Consider the following 16,896-nt stretch of genomic DNA (forward strand, 5'->3'; position numbering starts at 1 on the left):
ACCATTTAGGACTCATAGCCTCAGTAGTCCTTGAGAGCGTTGCTCTGTCATAGGCCAGCACAATTCCTCTCTTTCTTTGATTCTAAGATACCATTCATTAAAAAATACTTTTTAGGGCTTCCCTGGTGGCGCAGTGGTTAAGAATCTGCCTACCAATGCAGGGGACATGGGTTTGAGCCCTGGTTGGGGAAGATCCCACATGCCGTGGAGCAGCTAAGCCCGTGCACCACAACTGCTGAGCCTGCACTCTAGAGCCCGTGAGCGACAACTACTGAGCCCACATGCCGCAACTACTGAAGCCCGTGCGCCTAGAGCCCATGCTCTGCAACAAGAGAAGCCACCACAATGAGAAGCCCGCGCATCACGACGAAGAGTAGCCCCCGCTCGCCACAACTAGAGAAAGCCTGTGCGCAGCAACAAAGACCCAACGCAGCCAAAAATAAATAAATAAATAAAATAAATTAAAAAAAAAAAACTTTTTATTATGGAAAGTTTCAAAGATAAACTGAAGTAGCGAAATAGTATAATATATACCCATTCATACCCATCATTTTATTCTAGTAAATACCGACTCTTGGCCAATCTTGTGTCATCTATCTCCTTCCCACTACAGTTTGAAATTATTTTGAAGCAAATCTCAGAGGACATAATCTACATATATTTTAATATCTATTTCTGGAAGATAGTCACAGTTTACTAATACTCCCCCAAATCAATAGTTTAATAGTACCAAATATCTAGACACTTTTTATATTTTCTTGATTATCTTATCCAATTGTTTACAGTTTATTTTAATTGAGATCTAAATAAAGCCTACATATTACATTTGGTTGATGTCTCTTATCTCTCTTTTTTCTTATTGTGTAAAATATATATAACACAAAATTACCATTTTGAGTATACATTTTTTTTTTTAACATTTTAGCTCATTTTAATTAATTAATTAATTTTATGTTTTTGGCTGTGTTGGGTCTTCGTTTCTGTGCGAGGGCTTTCTCCAGTTGCGGCGAGCCGGGGCCACTCTTCATCGTGGTGCGCGGGCCTCTCACTGTCGCGGCCTCTCCTGTTGCGGAGCACAGGCTCCAGACACGCAGGCTCAGTAGTTGTGGCTCACGGGCTTAGTTGCTCTGCGGCATGTGGGATCTTCCCAGACCAGGGCTCGAACCCGTGTCCCCTGCATTGGCAGGCAGATTCTTAACCACTGCGCCACCAGGGAAGCCCTTGAGTATACATTTTAAGTGTACAGTTTAGTGGCATTAAGTACATTCATATTGTTGTGCAACCATCATCATCCATCTCTAGAGCTTCTTCATCATTCCAGACTGAATCTCTGTGTCTATTAAATAATAACTCCTCATTCCTCTAGCCAGTATCAGAATGTCCTTTTTAAAAAAAATTACCATCTTAACCGTCTCTAAGTGTGCAGTTCAGTAGTTTAAGTATATTTGCATTGTTATGAGACAGATCTCCAGAACTTTTTCATCTTGCAGAACTAAAACTCTATACCTATTAAACAGTAACTCCCCTTTCTCCCTCCCCCCAGCCCTCAATAAGCATCATTTTCCTTTCTGTTTCTATGAATTTGACTACCTTAGTGTTGTGTTCCCAGCCTGTTTATGTTAAGGTTCTTGAGTAGGAATGCCTGAGGCACTCACCTGGGCCCTATTACTCTTAGCAAGCCCCACTGACATTTCCCTCACTGGGGCCAGTTTTGGTGACTGGGCCGGCACTTGTCTTTCTTATTATGTCTGTAGGATGAAATTCTGCAAAAAACCATCAGGTAACTTAGAGGAACAAGATTTATTACTCACAGGTCCTGGAGGGTATGCAACATGTCCAGGGGCCAGACGGCGAGGGCGAAGGTAGAGAGAACACCTGGGGCTCTGCCTTTATTAGGGTGTGAGTGTGGGGTGCCTGGGGTTTCATGGTGTCACTCATTCCTGGCTCATTTTAATATAAGAGTGGAAATTAGGGTGCAGGAGAGTGGAGACAGGGTCACTCAAGATGGTCCGTTATCTGGGTCACCCAGGGTTTTCTGAAAGGGGAACTTCATGGGTGTGGGTGACCCAGTTCCTCATCTGGTTGTTTTGCTAGTAGCTGTATCATACACCTGGCAATGTTTATTCAAGATGGATGGCTTTTGAAATGGATTTCTTTGCAATCAAAAGCTTAATGTCAGGTACTTATACTATATTATTTACCTTACATATGTGGATTCATACAATATTTGTCCTTTTGTGACTGGTTTATTTCACTTAGCATAATGTCCTGAAGGTTCATCCATGCTGTAGTGTGTGACAGGATTTCCTTCCTTTTAAGGCTGCGTAGTATTCCATTGTGTGTGTGATGTTTAATTTTATGTATCAATTTGGCTGGGCCGTGGGATGCCCAGATATTTGGTCAAACATTATTCTGGGTGTTTCTGTGGGGATGTTTTTGGATAAGATTAACATTTAAATTGGTGGGCTTTGAGTAAAGCACGTGGCTCTGCATAATGTGGGTGGGGCTCATCCAATCAGTTAAAGGCCTGGATAGAACAAAGAGATTGACTACACCCTGCAAATGAGAATTCTTCAGCAGACTGCCTACGGACTTCATTTGCAACTTCGGCTCTTCCTGGTTCTTCAGCAGACTGCCCTCAAACTCAGACTGGAACACTGGCTCTCCTGGGTCTCCAGCCTGTCAGTCCACCCTGCAGAATTTGGACTTGCCAGCCTCCATACTTGCGTGAACCAATTCCTTACAATATATACATATTTTTATTGAAGTATAGTTGATTTACAATGTTGTGTTAATTTCTGCTGTATAGCAAAGTGATTTAGTTATACATATATACACATTCTTTTTTATATTCTTTTCCATTATGGTTTATCACAGGATATTGAATATAGTTCCCTGTGCTATACAGTAGGGCCTTGTTTTTTATCCATTTTATATGTAATAGTTTGCATCTACTAATCCCAAATTCTCAGTCCATCCCTCCCCTACCCCTGCCTTGGCAACTGCAAGTCTGTTCTCTATGTCTGTGACTCTGTTTCTGTTTCGTAGATAAGTTCATTTGTGTCATATTTTAGGTTCCACATATAAGTGACATCATATGGTATTTGTCTTTCTCTTTCTGACTTACTGCACTTAATATGGTAATCTTTAGTTGCATCCATGTTGTTGCAAATGGCATTATTTCATTCCTTTTTATAGCTGAGTAGTATTCCATTGTATACATGTACCACATCTTCTTTATCCATTCATCTGTTGATGGACATTTAGTTTGTTTCCATGTCCTGACTATTGTGAATAGTGCTGCTATGAACATAGGGGTGTATGTATCTTTTTGAATTATAGTTTTGTCTGGATGTATGCCCAGGAGTGGGATTGCTGGGTAATATGGCAACTCCATGTTTAGTTTTTTGAGGAACCTCCATACAGTTCTCCATAGTGGCTGCACCAAACTTACATTCCCACCAGCAGTGTAGCAGGGTTCCCTTTTCTCCACACCCTCTCCAGCATTTGTTATTTGTAGACTTTTTAAAGATGGCCATTCTGACCCATGTGAGGTGGTATCTCATTGTAGTTTTGATTTGCATTTCTCTAATAGTTAGCAGTGTTGAGCATCCTTTTATGTGCCTGTTGGCCATCTGTATGTCTTCTTTGGAGAAATGTCTATTAAGTTCTTCTGCCCATTTCTCACCAATTCCTTATAATAAATCTCTATATACACAGCCTGTTGGTTCTTTTTCTCTGGAGAACTCTGACAAATGCAGTGTGTATAAACTACATTTTGTTTATCTGTTTTTCCACTGATGGACATTTAGATTGCTTTCACCTCTTGTCTATTTTGAATAATGTGGCTGTGAAAATGGGTGTACAAATATCTCTTAGAGAGATATTTCAGTTCTTTGGATATATACTCAGAAGTGGGATTGTTGGATCATCTGGTAGTTCTATTTTTAATTTTTTGAGGACCTGCCAGACTGTTTTCCATAGCTGTTGCACCATTTTATAATCCTACCAACAGCACGCAAGTGTTCCAGCTTCTCTACATCTCCATCAACACTTATTATTTTCTGTTTTTTGATAGTAGCCATCCTAATGGGTGTAAAGTGATATCTTATTGTGGTTTTGATTTGCATTTCTCTGATTAGTGATGTTGAGCATCTTTTCAGGTGCTTATTGGCCGTTTGTGTATCTTGTTGGAGAAGTGTCTATTTAAATCTTTTGCCCATTTTTGAATCAGGTTGTTTGTTTTTTGTTGTTGAGTTGTAGGAATTTTTTAATATATTCTGCATATAAGTCCCTTATCAGGTATATGATTTGCCACTACTTTTTCTTGTTTTGTGGGTTGCATTTTCACTCCTTTTATGTGCAAAAGTTTTAAATTTTGATGTAGTCCAATTTATCTTTTTTTTTCTTTTGTTGTCTGTGCTTTTGGTGTCATATTCAAGAAATCATTGCCAAATTCAGTGTTATAAAGCGTTCCGCCTGTGTTTTCTTTTAAGAGTTTAATAGTATCAGGTCTTTTATTTATTTATTTATATAAATTTATTTATTTATTTTTGGCTGCGTTGGGTCTTTCTCTAGTTGCATTGCTGTGTGTGGGCTTACTCTAGTTGCGGTGAGCAGGGGCTACTCTTTGTTGCGGTGCATGGGCATCTCATTGCAGTGGCTTCTCTTGTTGTGGAGCATGGGCTCTAGGCACATGGGTTTCGGTAGTTGTGGCTCGCAGGCTCTAGATCACAGGCTCAGTAGTTGTGGTGCACAGGCTTAGTTGCTTTGCGGCATGTGGGATCTTCCTGGACCAGTGATCGAACCCATGTCCCCTGCACTGGCAGGTGGATTCTTAACCACTGCACCACCAAGGAAGTCCCAGGTCTTATATTTAGATCTTTGTTTCACTTTGACTTAATTTTTGCATATAACATAAGATAAAAGTGTCCAACTTCATTTTTTTGGCATGTGGATATCCAGTTTTCCCAGTCCAGTTTGTTGAAAAGATTATTCTTTGCCCATTGAATAGTCTTGACACTTTGTCAGAAGTCATTTAACCCTATATGTGAGAGTATATTTCTGGGCTTTCTATTCTGTTCTGTTGGTCTATATGTCTGTGTTTATGCCAGTACCACACTGTTTTGAATACCATAGCTTTGTAGTAAGTTTCGAAATCAAGAAGTGGGAAGCCTCCAACTTTGTTCTTCTTTTTCAAGATTACTTTGGCTATTTGGGGTCCCTTGAAATTCCATCTGAATTTTGGGATGGAGTTTTCAATTTCTGCAAAAAAAAACCTCGTTGAAATTTTGATAGGAATTGCATTGAATCTGCGGATTGCTTTGCACTGTTTTGACATCTTAATAATATTAAGTCTTCCAATTCATGAACATGGGATATCTTTCCGTTTATTGGTATCGTCTTTAATTTCTTTCAACAACATTTTATAGTTTTCAGTGTACAGGTGTTTTACCTCTTTAAATTTATTCCTGAGTATTTTATTCTTTTTGACATTACTGTAAATGGGATTGTTTTCTTAATTTCCTTTCACATAGTTCATTGTTAGTGTATGGAAATGCAACTTTTTTTTGCAAGTTGATTTTGTATCCTGGGCATTTTTGTCTTGTTCCTGATCTTAGAGGAAATGTTTTCAGTCTTACCATTGACCATGATGTTAGCTGTGGGACTTTCATTTATAGCCTTTATTTTGTTGAGGTAGTTTCCTTCTATTTCTAGTTTGTGGAGTTGTTTTTTTAATCATGAAAGTGTGTTGAATTTTGTCAAATGCTTTCTGCATCATTTGAGATGATCATGTGGCTTTTTTCCTTCATTCTGTTCCTGTGGTGTATCACATTGATTTTCACATGTTGAACCATCCTTTCATTGAAGGAATAAGTCCCACTTGGCTATGGCTTGTAATCCTTTTAATGTGCTGCTGAATTCTGTTTGCTTGTATTTTGTTGAGGATTTTTGCATCAATATTCATAAAGGACATTGATCTATAGTTTTCTTTTCTTGTAGTGTCTTTGTCTGGCTTTGGTATCAGGGTAATGCTGGTCTCATAGAATGAGTTTGAGAAGATTGGTGTTAATTCTTTTATAAATGTTTGGTGGAATTCACCAGTGAAGCCATCTGGTCATGGGCTGTTCTTTGTGTAGGTTTTAAATTGCTGGTTCAATCTAGTTACAGGTTTATTCAGATTTTTTGTTTGCTCATGATTCAGTCTTGGTAGGTTGTACGTTTCCTGAAGTTAGTCCCTTTCATGTAGGTTAACGAGTTTGTGGTGTATAATTATTCATAGTACTTTTATAATTTTTTTATTTGTGTAAAACTGGTAGTAATGTCCCCTCTTTAATATTTGATTTTAGTTTTTTTTTTTTTAAATCCAGGGGTTTGTCAATTTTGTTGATCTTTTTGAGGAACTAACTCTTGGTTTCATTGACTTTTCTAGTCTTTATTTTATTTATGTCTTATCTACTCTTTATTATTTCCTTCCTTCTGCTAGCTTAGGATATTTGTTCTTCTTTTTCTAGTTCCTTAAGTTGTAAAGTTAGGTTGTTGTTTTGAGATCTTTTTTAATGCATTTACAGCTATAAATTTTTCTCTTAGCACTGCCCTGCATCTCATAAGTTTTGGTATGTTGTATTTTCATTTTTATTTGTCTCAAGATATTTTCTACCTTTCCTTATGATTCCTTCTTTGACCCATTGGTTGTGTTTCCACATATTTGTGGATTTTCCAGTTTTCCTTCTGTTATTAATGTCTAGTTTTATTCCATTGTTATCAGAAAATATACTTAGTATGATTTCAGTGTCTTTAAATTTATTAAGACTTGTTTTGTGGCCTAATATTGTCTGTCCTTGGGACTGTTCAGTGTGCACTTGAAAAATGTGTATTCTGCTACTGTTGGGTAGAATATTCTGTAGTGGTTGATTTTTCTTAAGTCTTCTTAAATCTATAGGTTCCCTCATCTTTTTTCTTTTTCTTTTTTTTTTTTTTTTTTAGTATTTTGTTATTGTTGAAGCAGATCCTCTGTCCTCTAGAGTTTCCCACAGCCTAGATTGTGCCAATTGTATCCTGTGGTGTCATTTAGCCTGTCTCTCTGCCTCTTGTATTTCCTGTGTGTTGTATGCAGGTCTAGAGACGTGACATGATTCAGGTTCTTTTTTGGCAATATAATTCCATAGGTGATGTTCACTTCTGTTGAGAAGTAGCTAATTAGTTGTCTTTCTGTTTATATTGTTAGCAACTATTGATCTTTGTCTAGGCCCATTAATTCATTGGGTGTTGTAAGATGTTGATAACCAATTATTCTATTCTCTCACTACTTATTAACTGTACTACTTCTATAATACCCCTTATGAATGGTTTGGTTATTCTGAGATACAGTTCCAATTGAAAAGAAAAATCATTCATCTTAATAGTAGCTTTTAAGAGGAAAATATACAACATTAAATGTACATATTAATTGTAAGAAAGAGCCCTAACTTCAGATATAAAAAAGAAAAATTATAAGTCTAACATTTGAAAATAAAACAGTAGTGATGGTCATAATTGACCTTGAATAGTCAAAAAGACAGATAAATAATCAAAGACTATTTCAGCTGTTAAAGAAGGATGGGATGGGTCTAGTATATTTTAGAAAGGCCCACTAGAAAAAGCTTACAATGAAAAGCTTTGGCACTATGTATGTGTGTGTGTAAACTATATTGTACCCCAGTAATACTGGATAATGAGATGCTGCCATATGGGAATCACCTTTCTTAGGTAGAACCCTTAATTGTTTGCAACAAGATAGAGTAAAAACACATATGTAAAAATTTCCCTAAGTCTATAAGTTTGACATGCTTGACGTTTATAAATTATCTCAGAATATAGGTTTGACAGAGAACACTTCTGTGTATCTAAAGGGTGTTTGCTTTAATATCTGATATTTTGTTCTTTCCTTTGGTCATATCTTTTCTTTGGTCATTTCAAAAGAATACATTAATTTCCTACCCCTTGGGGAGGTTAAAGGTATAAATTGTTTCTTGGTATGGGATTGATTGGTGACCATTAAGCCCCAGCATCTCTGTGTAGTTGCTTGGCAGTGTTTTTCATTTTGCTGACAATATTGTTAGTCAGATTTCCCTGTGATCATATGCTGATACCTAGGCAGTAGCTGAGGGAGTAGGCTATGTTGTGGTTTTATGTGGCATAGACTGCATATCAATTCATAATCCCCAATAATGGAGTGTTTTCATATATTGGCATTGACCAGCATGATCCCCACATACAAGAAATAGAACAAAACAGCAGGATGGGGTAAAGTCAGACATTTACTTTCCTACAAAGTAAGGGGGCAGCAGAGTCCTAATAGGCTGTATTGCTGGAGTTTGAGGAGATCTATAGTTGAAGCTAAGGAGATCAACATAAAATACTTACAATATGGCACGCAAGGTTTGTAAATGTGTTGCTGTTGAGATACATTGTCCAAAGAGAGTACAGCATCTTCCAAGTCTGTTCAAAGTGTAAGGTCAGCTGTGATCTTATTACTTGTTATATGTTTGGGTTATTGGTAATATAGTAATATATTGGGCTTTGTGTGAAATATATAGAAAAATAGAAGCACTAGGAGTAGCAGTTTCCTCTTATTTATACAGCATTTTCTGAGGAAGGGAGATGTGATCTCGTAGACAGAAGTGTTCCTACATTGCTGGGAAGGCACATTCCAGAAGTGGCAGTGGGGTATAGTGAAGAGAGCATTTGACTGAGGTCAGGACGTGCTGCCTACTATTTACCTTGTTGCCTTGGGCTTCATTAGTATTTGTCTTTTTTTTTTTTTTAATTGAAGTGAAGTTGATTTACAATGTTATGTTAGTTTCTGGTGAACGGCAAAGTGATTCGGTTATACATATATATACATATTCTTTTCCATTATGGTTTATTACAGGATATTGAATATACCTCCCTGTGCTATACAGTAGGACATTGTTGTTTATCTTAGTATTTGTTGAATTAATGGATGAACCACCCTCTTCTCTCCCTAAGCATTAGTTTACTCACCTGTAAAATACAGGTGGCAGTGTCTACCCCATATGGTGGTGGTGAGGACAGATGGACTAGTGGATGTGAAAAGATTGTCCCGTTCCATTCAAGTGTAGTGTTGGCCAAGGAAGGAGAATGTTCCAGGTTCTAGCTTGGACCGTCTATTTATTACATGTTAGCCAAACTGTCTCCTGATCTCCACTCAGTTCTTTGATTACTTGTTATCAGGAGTGAGGAAGCTGTGGGTAGCAGACAGGGGCGTTTGGTCACTGAAAGTGAGGTTGAAAATTAATGGGTTGGTCCTTTGTTTTGGAAAAATCAGCCTCTGTGGGTTGAGTTGGTGTGAACTGGTTTTCTGGACCTGATCACACCTGCCTGATTTGGGAAAATATTAGGCTTCTGAAATTGCAAAGATGAAGACCTGTGCAGACCTTTACCAAAGTCTTTACCCCTTATGGCACCTGCTCAGCTAACCTGGTGTTTAACACCAACCATCTGCAAACTACTGTGATTAGAGTTTTCCTGGGGAGATCTTTGGACATCAAAAGTTACAGAATCAGAAGTTGTTCATCAAGATAAATTTCCTAATGTGTATTCCTCAAATACTTTTGTGTCTTGGAATGAGATTTTCTTCATTAGCATAATCTGAATGTGGTAGATGATGTGTATATATACACATATATTTATGTGTATATATAACATTTCAAGTTACATTGATTCAGGAAAGTAGTTTCCATAAACCAAGCATGACCAAGCAACTGTTAATATTAACTGATTTGAAGAATGTGATACTACTCAGATCCAGTACTTCCTCTGATGTGATCTTAGTTTCTTTTTGCAGATGCCCACAGGACCCTGAAAGAATTTGAATATATTAGTTTCCTAGGACTGCCATAATAAAGTACGACAGTTCTGGAGGCTAGAAGTCTGAAACCAAGGTGTTGCAGGGTTGGTTCCTTCTGGAGGCTCTGAGGGAGAATCTGTTCCACACCTTCTAGCTTCTGGTGGCTCCCGGCATTTCTGGGCATTCCTTGGCTTTCAGCTGCACCACTCGAGTCTCTGCCTCCATTGTCACATGGCATTCTCTCTCTGTGTGAAAATTTCCCTCTGTGTCCAAATCTCCCAATGACACTAGTCATTGGATTATGACCTACCCTGACCTAGTATGACCTCAACTTAATCACACCTGCAAAGACCCTATTTTCAAATAAGGTCATATTCACAGGTACCAGGGGTTAGGACATGAACATACCTTTTTTGAGGACACAATTCAACCCACAATAGAGAGTAAACTGAATGTTTAAAGTGACACTTGGAAATTGTTTTACCTTAGAGAAAGTGAAGGTTCTTACAGAAGACTCAGGTCACATATCCTGTTGTCATATTGTGTTTTGAGTGTGATAGCTCAGGGGATAGTGCAGTAGATAGCTCTCAAAGTTTAAGGTCACGCTCTTTTTACCACAAAGGAGGACTCTGATGGCATTGAGTGCTTTCCATATTGTTCATTTCTGATAAAGGTTTAAACCACCTCTTTTTTTTTTCTTAAACATTAAAAAAAAAAATTCTTTACAGCAGTTTTTACCATTGTGTTAGTTTTTTGGGAAAGCCATTAATTCCCATTGAGAATACCACTTGAATATGGTATATGGTGTAATTGAGGTCAAGTTCTGGGTTGGCTTTGTACATTTGATTTTTTTTCTGAGTTGTATGCTTTTTTTTTTTTAAATAAATTTACTTATTTTTGGCTGAGATGGGTCTCTTCTTTAAAAAATAAATTTATTTATTTATTTATTTATTTATTTATTTATTTATTTATTTATTTATTTATGGCTGTGTTGGGTCTTCGTTGCTGGGCGTGGGCTTTCTCTAGTGTGGCGAGCGGTGGCTTCTCTTGTTGCGGAGCACGGGCTCTAGGCACGCTGGCTCAATAGTTGTGGCTCGTGGGCTCTAGAGTGCAGGCTCAGTAGTTGTGGTGCACGGGCTTAGCTGCTCTGCGGCCTGTACGGGGGATCTTCCCGTACCAGGGCTCGAACCTGTGTCCCCTGCATTGGCAGGCGGATTCTTAACCACTGCACCACCAGGGAAGCCCTGAGTTGGGTCTCTGTTGCTGTGCACGGGCTTTCTCTAGTTGTGGCGAACGAGGCTACTCTTTGTTTCCGTGCATGGGCTTCTCACTGCGGTGGCTTCTCTTGTTGTGGAGCATGGGCTGTAGGTACGTGGGCTTCAATAGTTGTGGCTCATGGGCTTAGTTTCTCTGTGGCATGAGGGATCTTCCCGGACCAGGGCTCGAACCCGTGTCCCCTGCGTTGGCAGGCGGATTCTTAACCACTGCACTACCAGGGGAGTCCACTTTTTTATTTTAAGATTTATTTATTATTTATTTGTTTATTTAATTTTTTTGGCTGCATCGGGTCTTAGTTGCGGCCCGCGGGCGGCTCTTTGTTGTTGCGTGCAGGCTTCTCTCTAATTGTGGCGTTTGGGTTTTCTCTCTCTAGTTGTGGCACGCAGGCTCCAGGGCGTGTGAGCTCTGTAGTTTGCTGCACATGGGAGCTAGTTGAGACGAGCAAGCTCAGTAGTTGTGTTGTGCGGGCTTAGTTGCCCCGTGGCATGACGGATCTTAGTTCCCCGACCAGGGATCGAACCTGTGTCCCCTGCATTGCAAGGTGGATTCTTTACCACTGGACCACCAGGGAAGTCCCTGTATGCTTTTTTGATGGCTAGAATTTTAGAATAATGCATTGAGTTGCCTCTAGGCCTATGGGGTTAGTATTGATGGACATTTTCTTATTTGAGGAATTGAAAGCTTTTCACATGTCCTGTAAATATTTATTTAGAGCATGCTGTGTACTGGGCTCTGGGTGAGTAAGAAAGGACACATTTTGAAGTTCATGCTTAGCAGATTTTAGGTGCTCAACAATTATTTATCGATGAATGATATTTGATTCCCAGCTCATACAGGTGTCCTAAAGCACATCTTGAAAGGTTGCCAAACAGGCATAATGATCAGGGAATCCCTAATGTCTTTTCCTGAAAAGATACTAAACAGGAATGAGTAAAAAGTAGAACTGTCAATCTAACATGGCAGGGTAGTCACATCCACTTACACACAGCCTTTGATAGGGTTTTCTAGCACTTGGTTTCAGGTTATCAGCCAAGGCCTAAGAAATATCTGATTTGACCTAAAACATCTCACTCCTGTCCATCATCTGCTAGATGACTTTTCCCTATTACTGGCACTGGTATTTTCTTGCTTCTATTTTTTCACTTATGTTTATAAAACAATAAGAGCAAATACAATAAAATATTCACATTGTTGTGAATATTTCCAAATAAACACCAAATAAACACTGTTACAGAGAAAAGGTTGTTGAGGTTCCTGAGAATGATGATTAGCTCCCAAGTTTCTCTGTGGGGCAGCTTGAAGTGTTGGAGTGATGGAGGGTGAGGGGTCCTGGCCTATGGTGATATGTGGGTTTTCTGGATGAGGCAGTCACAGATGGTTGAGACGGTTCAAGTTCTAGTTCCAGTAATTGTCTTCGTGTGCTAAAGGAGAAGGGCTGGGCTCTATGAAACCTAAAGGTCTATTGAGTCAAGCAAAAATATTCACTTTAGCAAATTCATTGATTCTTCAGTTATTTGTTGAACACCTATGATGTGGCTAAGCACTGTTCCAGTTGCTGGGGTTGAAACAGTGAACAGAGAGACAAAAATCCCTATCTTCTAGAAGCTTACTTGCCTACTCGGGATTAGATAATACACAGATAATTAAAAATACATAGTATGTGACCAGTGCTCTTCAACACTGTCAGGGTCATCAAAAGCAAGGGAAGTCTGAGAAGCTGCTGCAGCTAAGAGGAGCCCAAGGAGACACGTGGACTAAATGAAATGTGGTATCCTGAATGGGCTCCTGGAACAGAAAAAAGACATTAGGTAAAAACTGAGGAAATCAGAATAAAGTATGGGCTTTATTTAATAATAGTGGCTCATTAGTTGTGACAAGTGTGCCATGCTAGTGTAAGATGTTAATAGTAGGAGAAACTAGCGATGGGTTATATGGGAGCTATCTTATATAGGTACCCTCTTAACAGTTTTTCTGAAAATCTAAAACTATGTAAAAAAATAAAGTTTATTTTTAAAATGTGTGTGTGTGTGTGAGAGACATCAGCTGTTGACGAGTGAGGTGAAGAAAAGTAAAGCCAGGTCAGAGGGGCAAGGAGCACAGGTGGTGGGGAAGGTGAGGGAGGGCCCTACAGAGAAGGTGACAGTTGGGCAGAGCCCTGGATGGAGGCTAGGGAGCCGGCCACGTGGGTATCCAGGGGATGTGTGTTCAAGACAGAGGGAACAGCAAGGGGCAAGGCCCTGCAGGAGAGAACAACTAGGAGGCCTGCTGGTTGCCATGGGGGGAGCCTGTGAGACAATAGGTTGAGGTAGGGAATTAGGTCGGACAGGTGGAGGACGCAAGTAGGGGAGGGGGCTGGGCCTCGGGAACCTTTTAAGTCCTGGTCAAGACTTTGGCATCACCTCTGGGCCAGATGCTGGGCCGGATGCGGGCAAAGCTGTGGGTCTGGCCTTCTTCCCTGTGGCACGGATCCCACATCACCGTGGCCCGCCTTTCACAGACTTGGAAAGCTACCACTTGAGGGCATCATTAGGCTTTAGAGCAGGGGTTGGAAAACTACAGCTTTAGGGCCAAATCCTATCCCACCCGTTTTTGTACAAAGTTGTACAAAGGTGAGCCCGTACCTTTTCCCTCTCTCCCTTCAGTGAGGTTGTTTCATACATTCATAGTACAGTTTGTAATTTTTTTGTCACATTCTGTATTCCATCCTGCGATCCTCTTGATTTCATAAATTATTTGTTAAAATTTGCATATGTTAAGGCTCACTCTTTATGCTATATTCAGTGGGTTTTGACAAATGCATAAGTGTCATGTATCCACCATTACTGCATCATGCAGAATAATTTCACTGCCTGGAAAAAAAAAACTCTGTGCTTCACCTATTTAACTCCTCTCCTTCCTGTCAAACCCCTGGCAGCCACTGATCCTTTCCCCAACTCTATGGTTTTGCCTTTTCCAGAATGTCTTTTTTTTTTTCCTTCTTCTTTTTTTTTTTTCCCCTGTGTCCTGGCGCTTGAGGATAGAACCCGCGGACTGGAAGCCGCCGGTACCGAAGACATGACACCGAGGGGGCCGGAGCCCTTTCCCTCTACCTCCGTACATTACGCGGACCGGGACCACATGCCCGATCCCCGCCAAGAAAAGGAGGGTTCCAGAATGTCTTATAATTAGAATCATACAATATGTAGCCTGTTTAGACTGGCTTCTTTGACTTAGCAATATGCATTTAAGATTCATCCAAGTCTTTTTGTGTGCTCATTTCTCTTTATTGCTTAATATTTGTGTGGATATACTATGATTTGTTTATTCACATATAAAGGGCCTCTTGGTTGCATCCAGTTTTTGGCAATTATGAATAAAGCTGCTATAAACATTTCTGTGTATGTTTTTATGTGGACATACATTTTTGAATCAGTTGGGTGTGACTGCTGAATTGCATGGTAACACTGTGTTTAGCTGTGTACTGACCCCTGCTCTTTAGAGTATCATGGAAGGAACCTATGACTTTTGACAGTGCCATGTGACTACTCTTTTCTATTTCTAGAGGCCTGATTGAAATTTCTCTAGAGGAGTTTTAAAATTCAAATTCTTTTCAGTGAAATTTAAAATTATGATGGAACTTCTAAAGGTAGATTCTTAGAAATCTTTTTAATCTTAAAATTTATTCCCAGTGGGTTCTATCCTGAGAACTTAATAGATCAGCTGTCTAATAAGTTGAGTAATTGAGATACAACTGTAAAAAGTTAAAAATAATTGTACTAGCATTCCTGGAGGCTTTGGGAGTGACATGTACATTTAATTTGAAATTGGGAGGAAAGTGTTTTGACAGACTCTCTCTCCATAGATGCATAAGGTTCTCTCCATGTAAAGACGTCAGAATCTACGTGATTTCTGACCAGCACTAAAACCTGAAACACATTGAAACCTATTGATGTTAAAGAAGGAAAAAAAAAAGAAACAGTAAAGAGGCTTGGATTTTTTCTGCTTTATTGATGTACAATTATTGATGTGTAATATTGTTGTATAATAATATACTACACATATTTAAAATGTATAATTTGAATTTTGACATACGGATGTCAGACCAGCACTACAATAAAGATAACGAATACAGCTATTACCTTCCAAAGTTTCCTCATTCCTCCTTGTAATTCCCCCTTCTCCAAGCAACAACTGGTCTATTACTTTTATCACTATAGATTAGTTTGCATTTTCTAGGATTTTATATAAATTTATATATTATGTATAATTTTATGTAAATTACGTAAATGGAATCATACAGTATACAGTAGTCGCCCCTTATCTTTGCTTTTGCTTTCTGTAGCTTCAGTTACCCGTGGTCAACCACAGTCCAAAAATATTAAATGGAAATATTTCTGGAAAATTCCAGAAATAAGCCATTCGTAAGTTTTAAATTGTGCATCATTCTGAGTAGCATGATGAAATCTCTTGCCGTCCCACTCTGTCCTGCCTGGGATCCCGAACCGTCAACATGTCATGTCTTGGTGATCCAGGATCACTGGAAGCAGATTATCTTCCTTTTTTAAAAATAAATTTATTTATTCATTTATTTAATTTTTGGCTGCATTGGGTCTTCGCTGCTGCGCGCGGGTTTTCTCTAGTTGCTGAGAGCGGGGGATACTCTTTGTTGCGGTGCGTGGGCTTCTCATTGCGGTGGCTTCTCTTGTTGCAGAGCACGGGCTCTAGGTGTGCGGGCTTCAATAGTTGTGGCACACAGGCTTCAGTAGTTGTGGCTCGCGGGCTCTAGAGTGCAGGCTTAGTAGTTGTGGTGCATGGGCTTAGTTGCTCCGTGGCATGTGGGATCTTCCCTGACCAGGGCTTGAACCTGTGTCCCCTGCATTAGCAGGCGGATTCTTAACCACTGCACTACCAGGGAAGCCCAGATTATTCTCCTTTTTACTTATCATCAGAAGGTCAAAAGTAGCCTAATGCTATGTCACAAGACCTGTGTCACAATTCACCTCACTCTCATCACGCAGGCATTTTATCATCTCACATCATCACAAGAAGAAGTGTGAGTACAATACAATAAGATATTTTGAGGAAGAGACCACATTCATATAATTTTTATTATAGTGTATTATAATTTTTCTATCTTATTATTGTTAATCTCTGTGTCTAATTTATCAATTAAACATAGATATGTATGTACAGGAAAAACGTGGTATATGTAGAGTTTGGCACTGTCTGAGGTCCCAGGAATCCACTGGGGGTCTTGGAATGTATCTCCTGTAGATAAGAGGGGACTACTGTATATTTTTTTGGAGGGGAAGCTTCTGGTTTCATTCAGCATAATTATTTTGCGATTCTTCCATGTTGGGTGGGTTAGTACTCTGTTTCTTTATTGCTGAGTAATACTCCATTTTATGGTGCTATGGCCTGAATTGTGTTCCCCTATAATTCATATGTTGAAGCCTTAACCCATATTGTGACTATATTTGGAGACAGGGCTTTTAGGAGGTGATTAAGATTAAATGAGGTCAAAAGGGTGGGGTCCTAATCCAATAGGATGGTGGCCTTATAAGAAGAGGAAGAGATAGAGATCTCTCTCTATGTGCATGCACCGAGGAAAGCCATGTGAGGACATAGCAAGAAGGTGGCCATCTGCAAGCCAGGGACAGAGGCTCACCAGAACTCAACCATGCTGACATCCTGATCCCAGACTTCCAGCTTCCAGAACTCTTATAAAATAAATTTCTGTTGTTTTGCCACCCAGTCGATGGTATTTTGTTATGGCAGCCTGAGCA

The 16,896-nt window shown here is 39.4% G+C and overlaps 1 long non-coding RNA gene across 1 annotated transcript in view; it reads left to right on the forward strand.

Moving 5' to 3' along the window:
• The window catches only part of LOC309616285, a 409,627-nt gene extending 396,864 nt beyond the window's left edge, over positions 1-12,763 (forward strand). The window contains exon 2 of the long non-coding RNA XR_014237414.1: positions 1,104-12,763. This is a non-coding gene — a long non-coding RNA (uncharacterized lncRNA). The remainder of the gene's footprint in view (positions 1-1,103) is intronic.
• The last annotated feature ends 4,133 nt before the right edge of the window (positions 12,764-16,896 follow it).

Source organism: Balaenoptera borealis, assembly GCF_965194805.1.
Source record: "Balaenoptera borealis genome assembly, chromosome: 19".
NCBI lineage: Eukaryota > Metazoa > Chordata > Mammalia > Artiodactyla > Balaenopteridae > Balaenoptera > Balaenoptera borealis.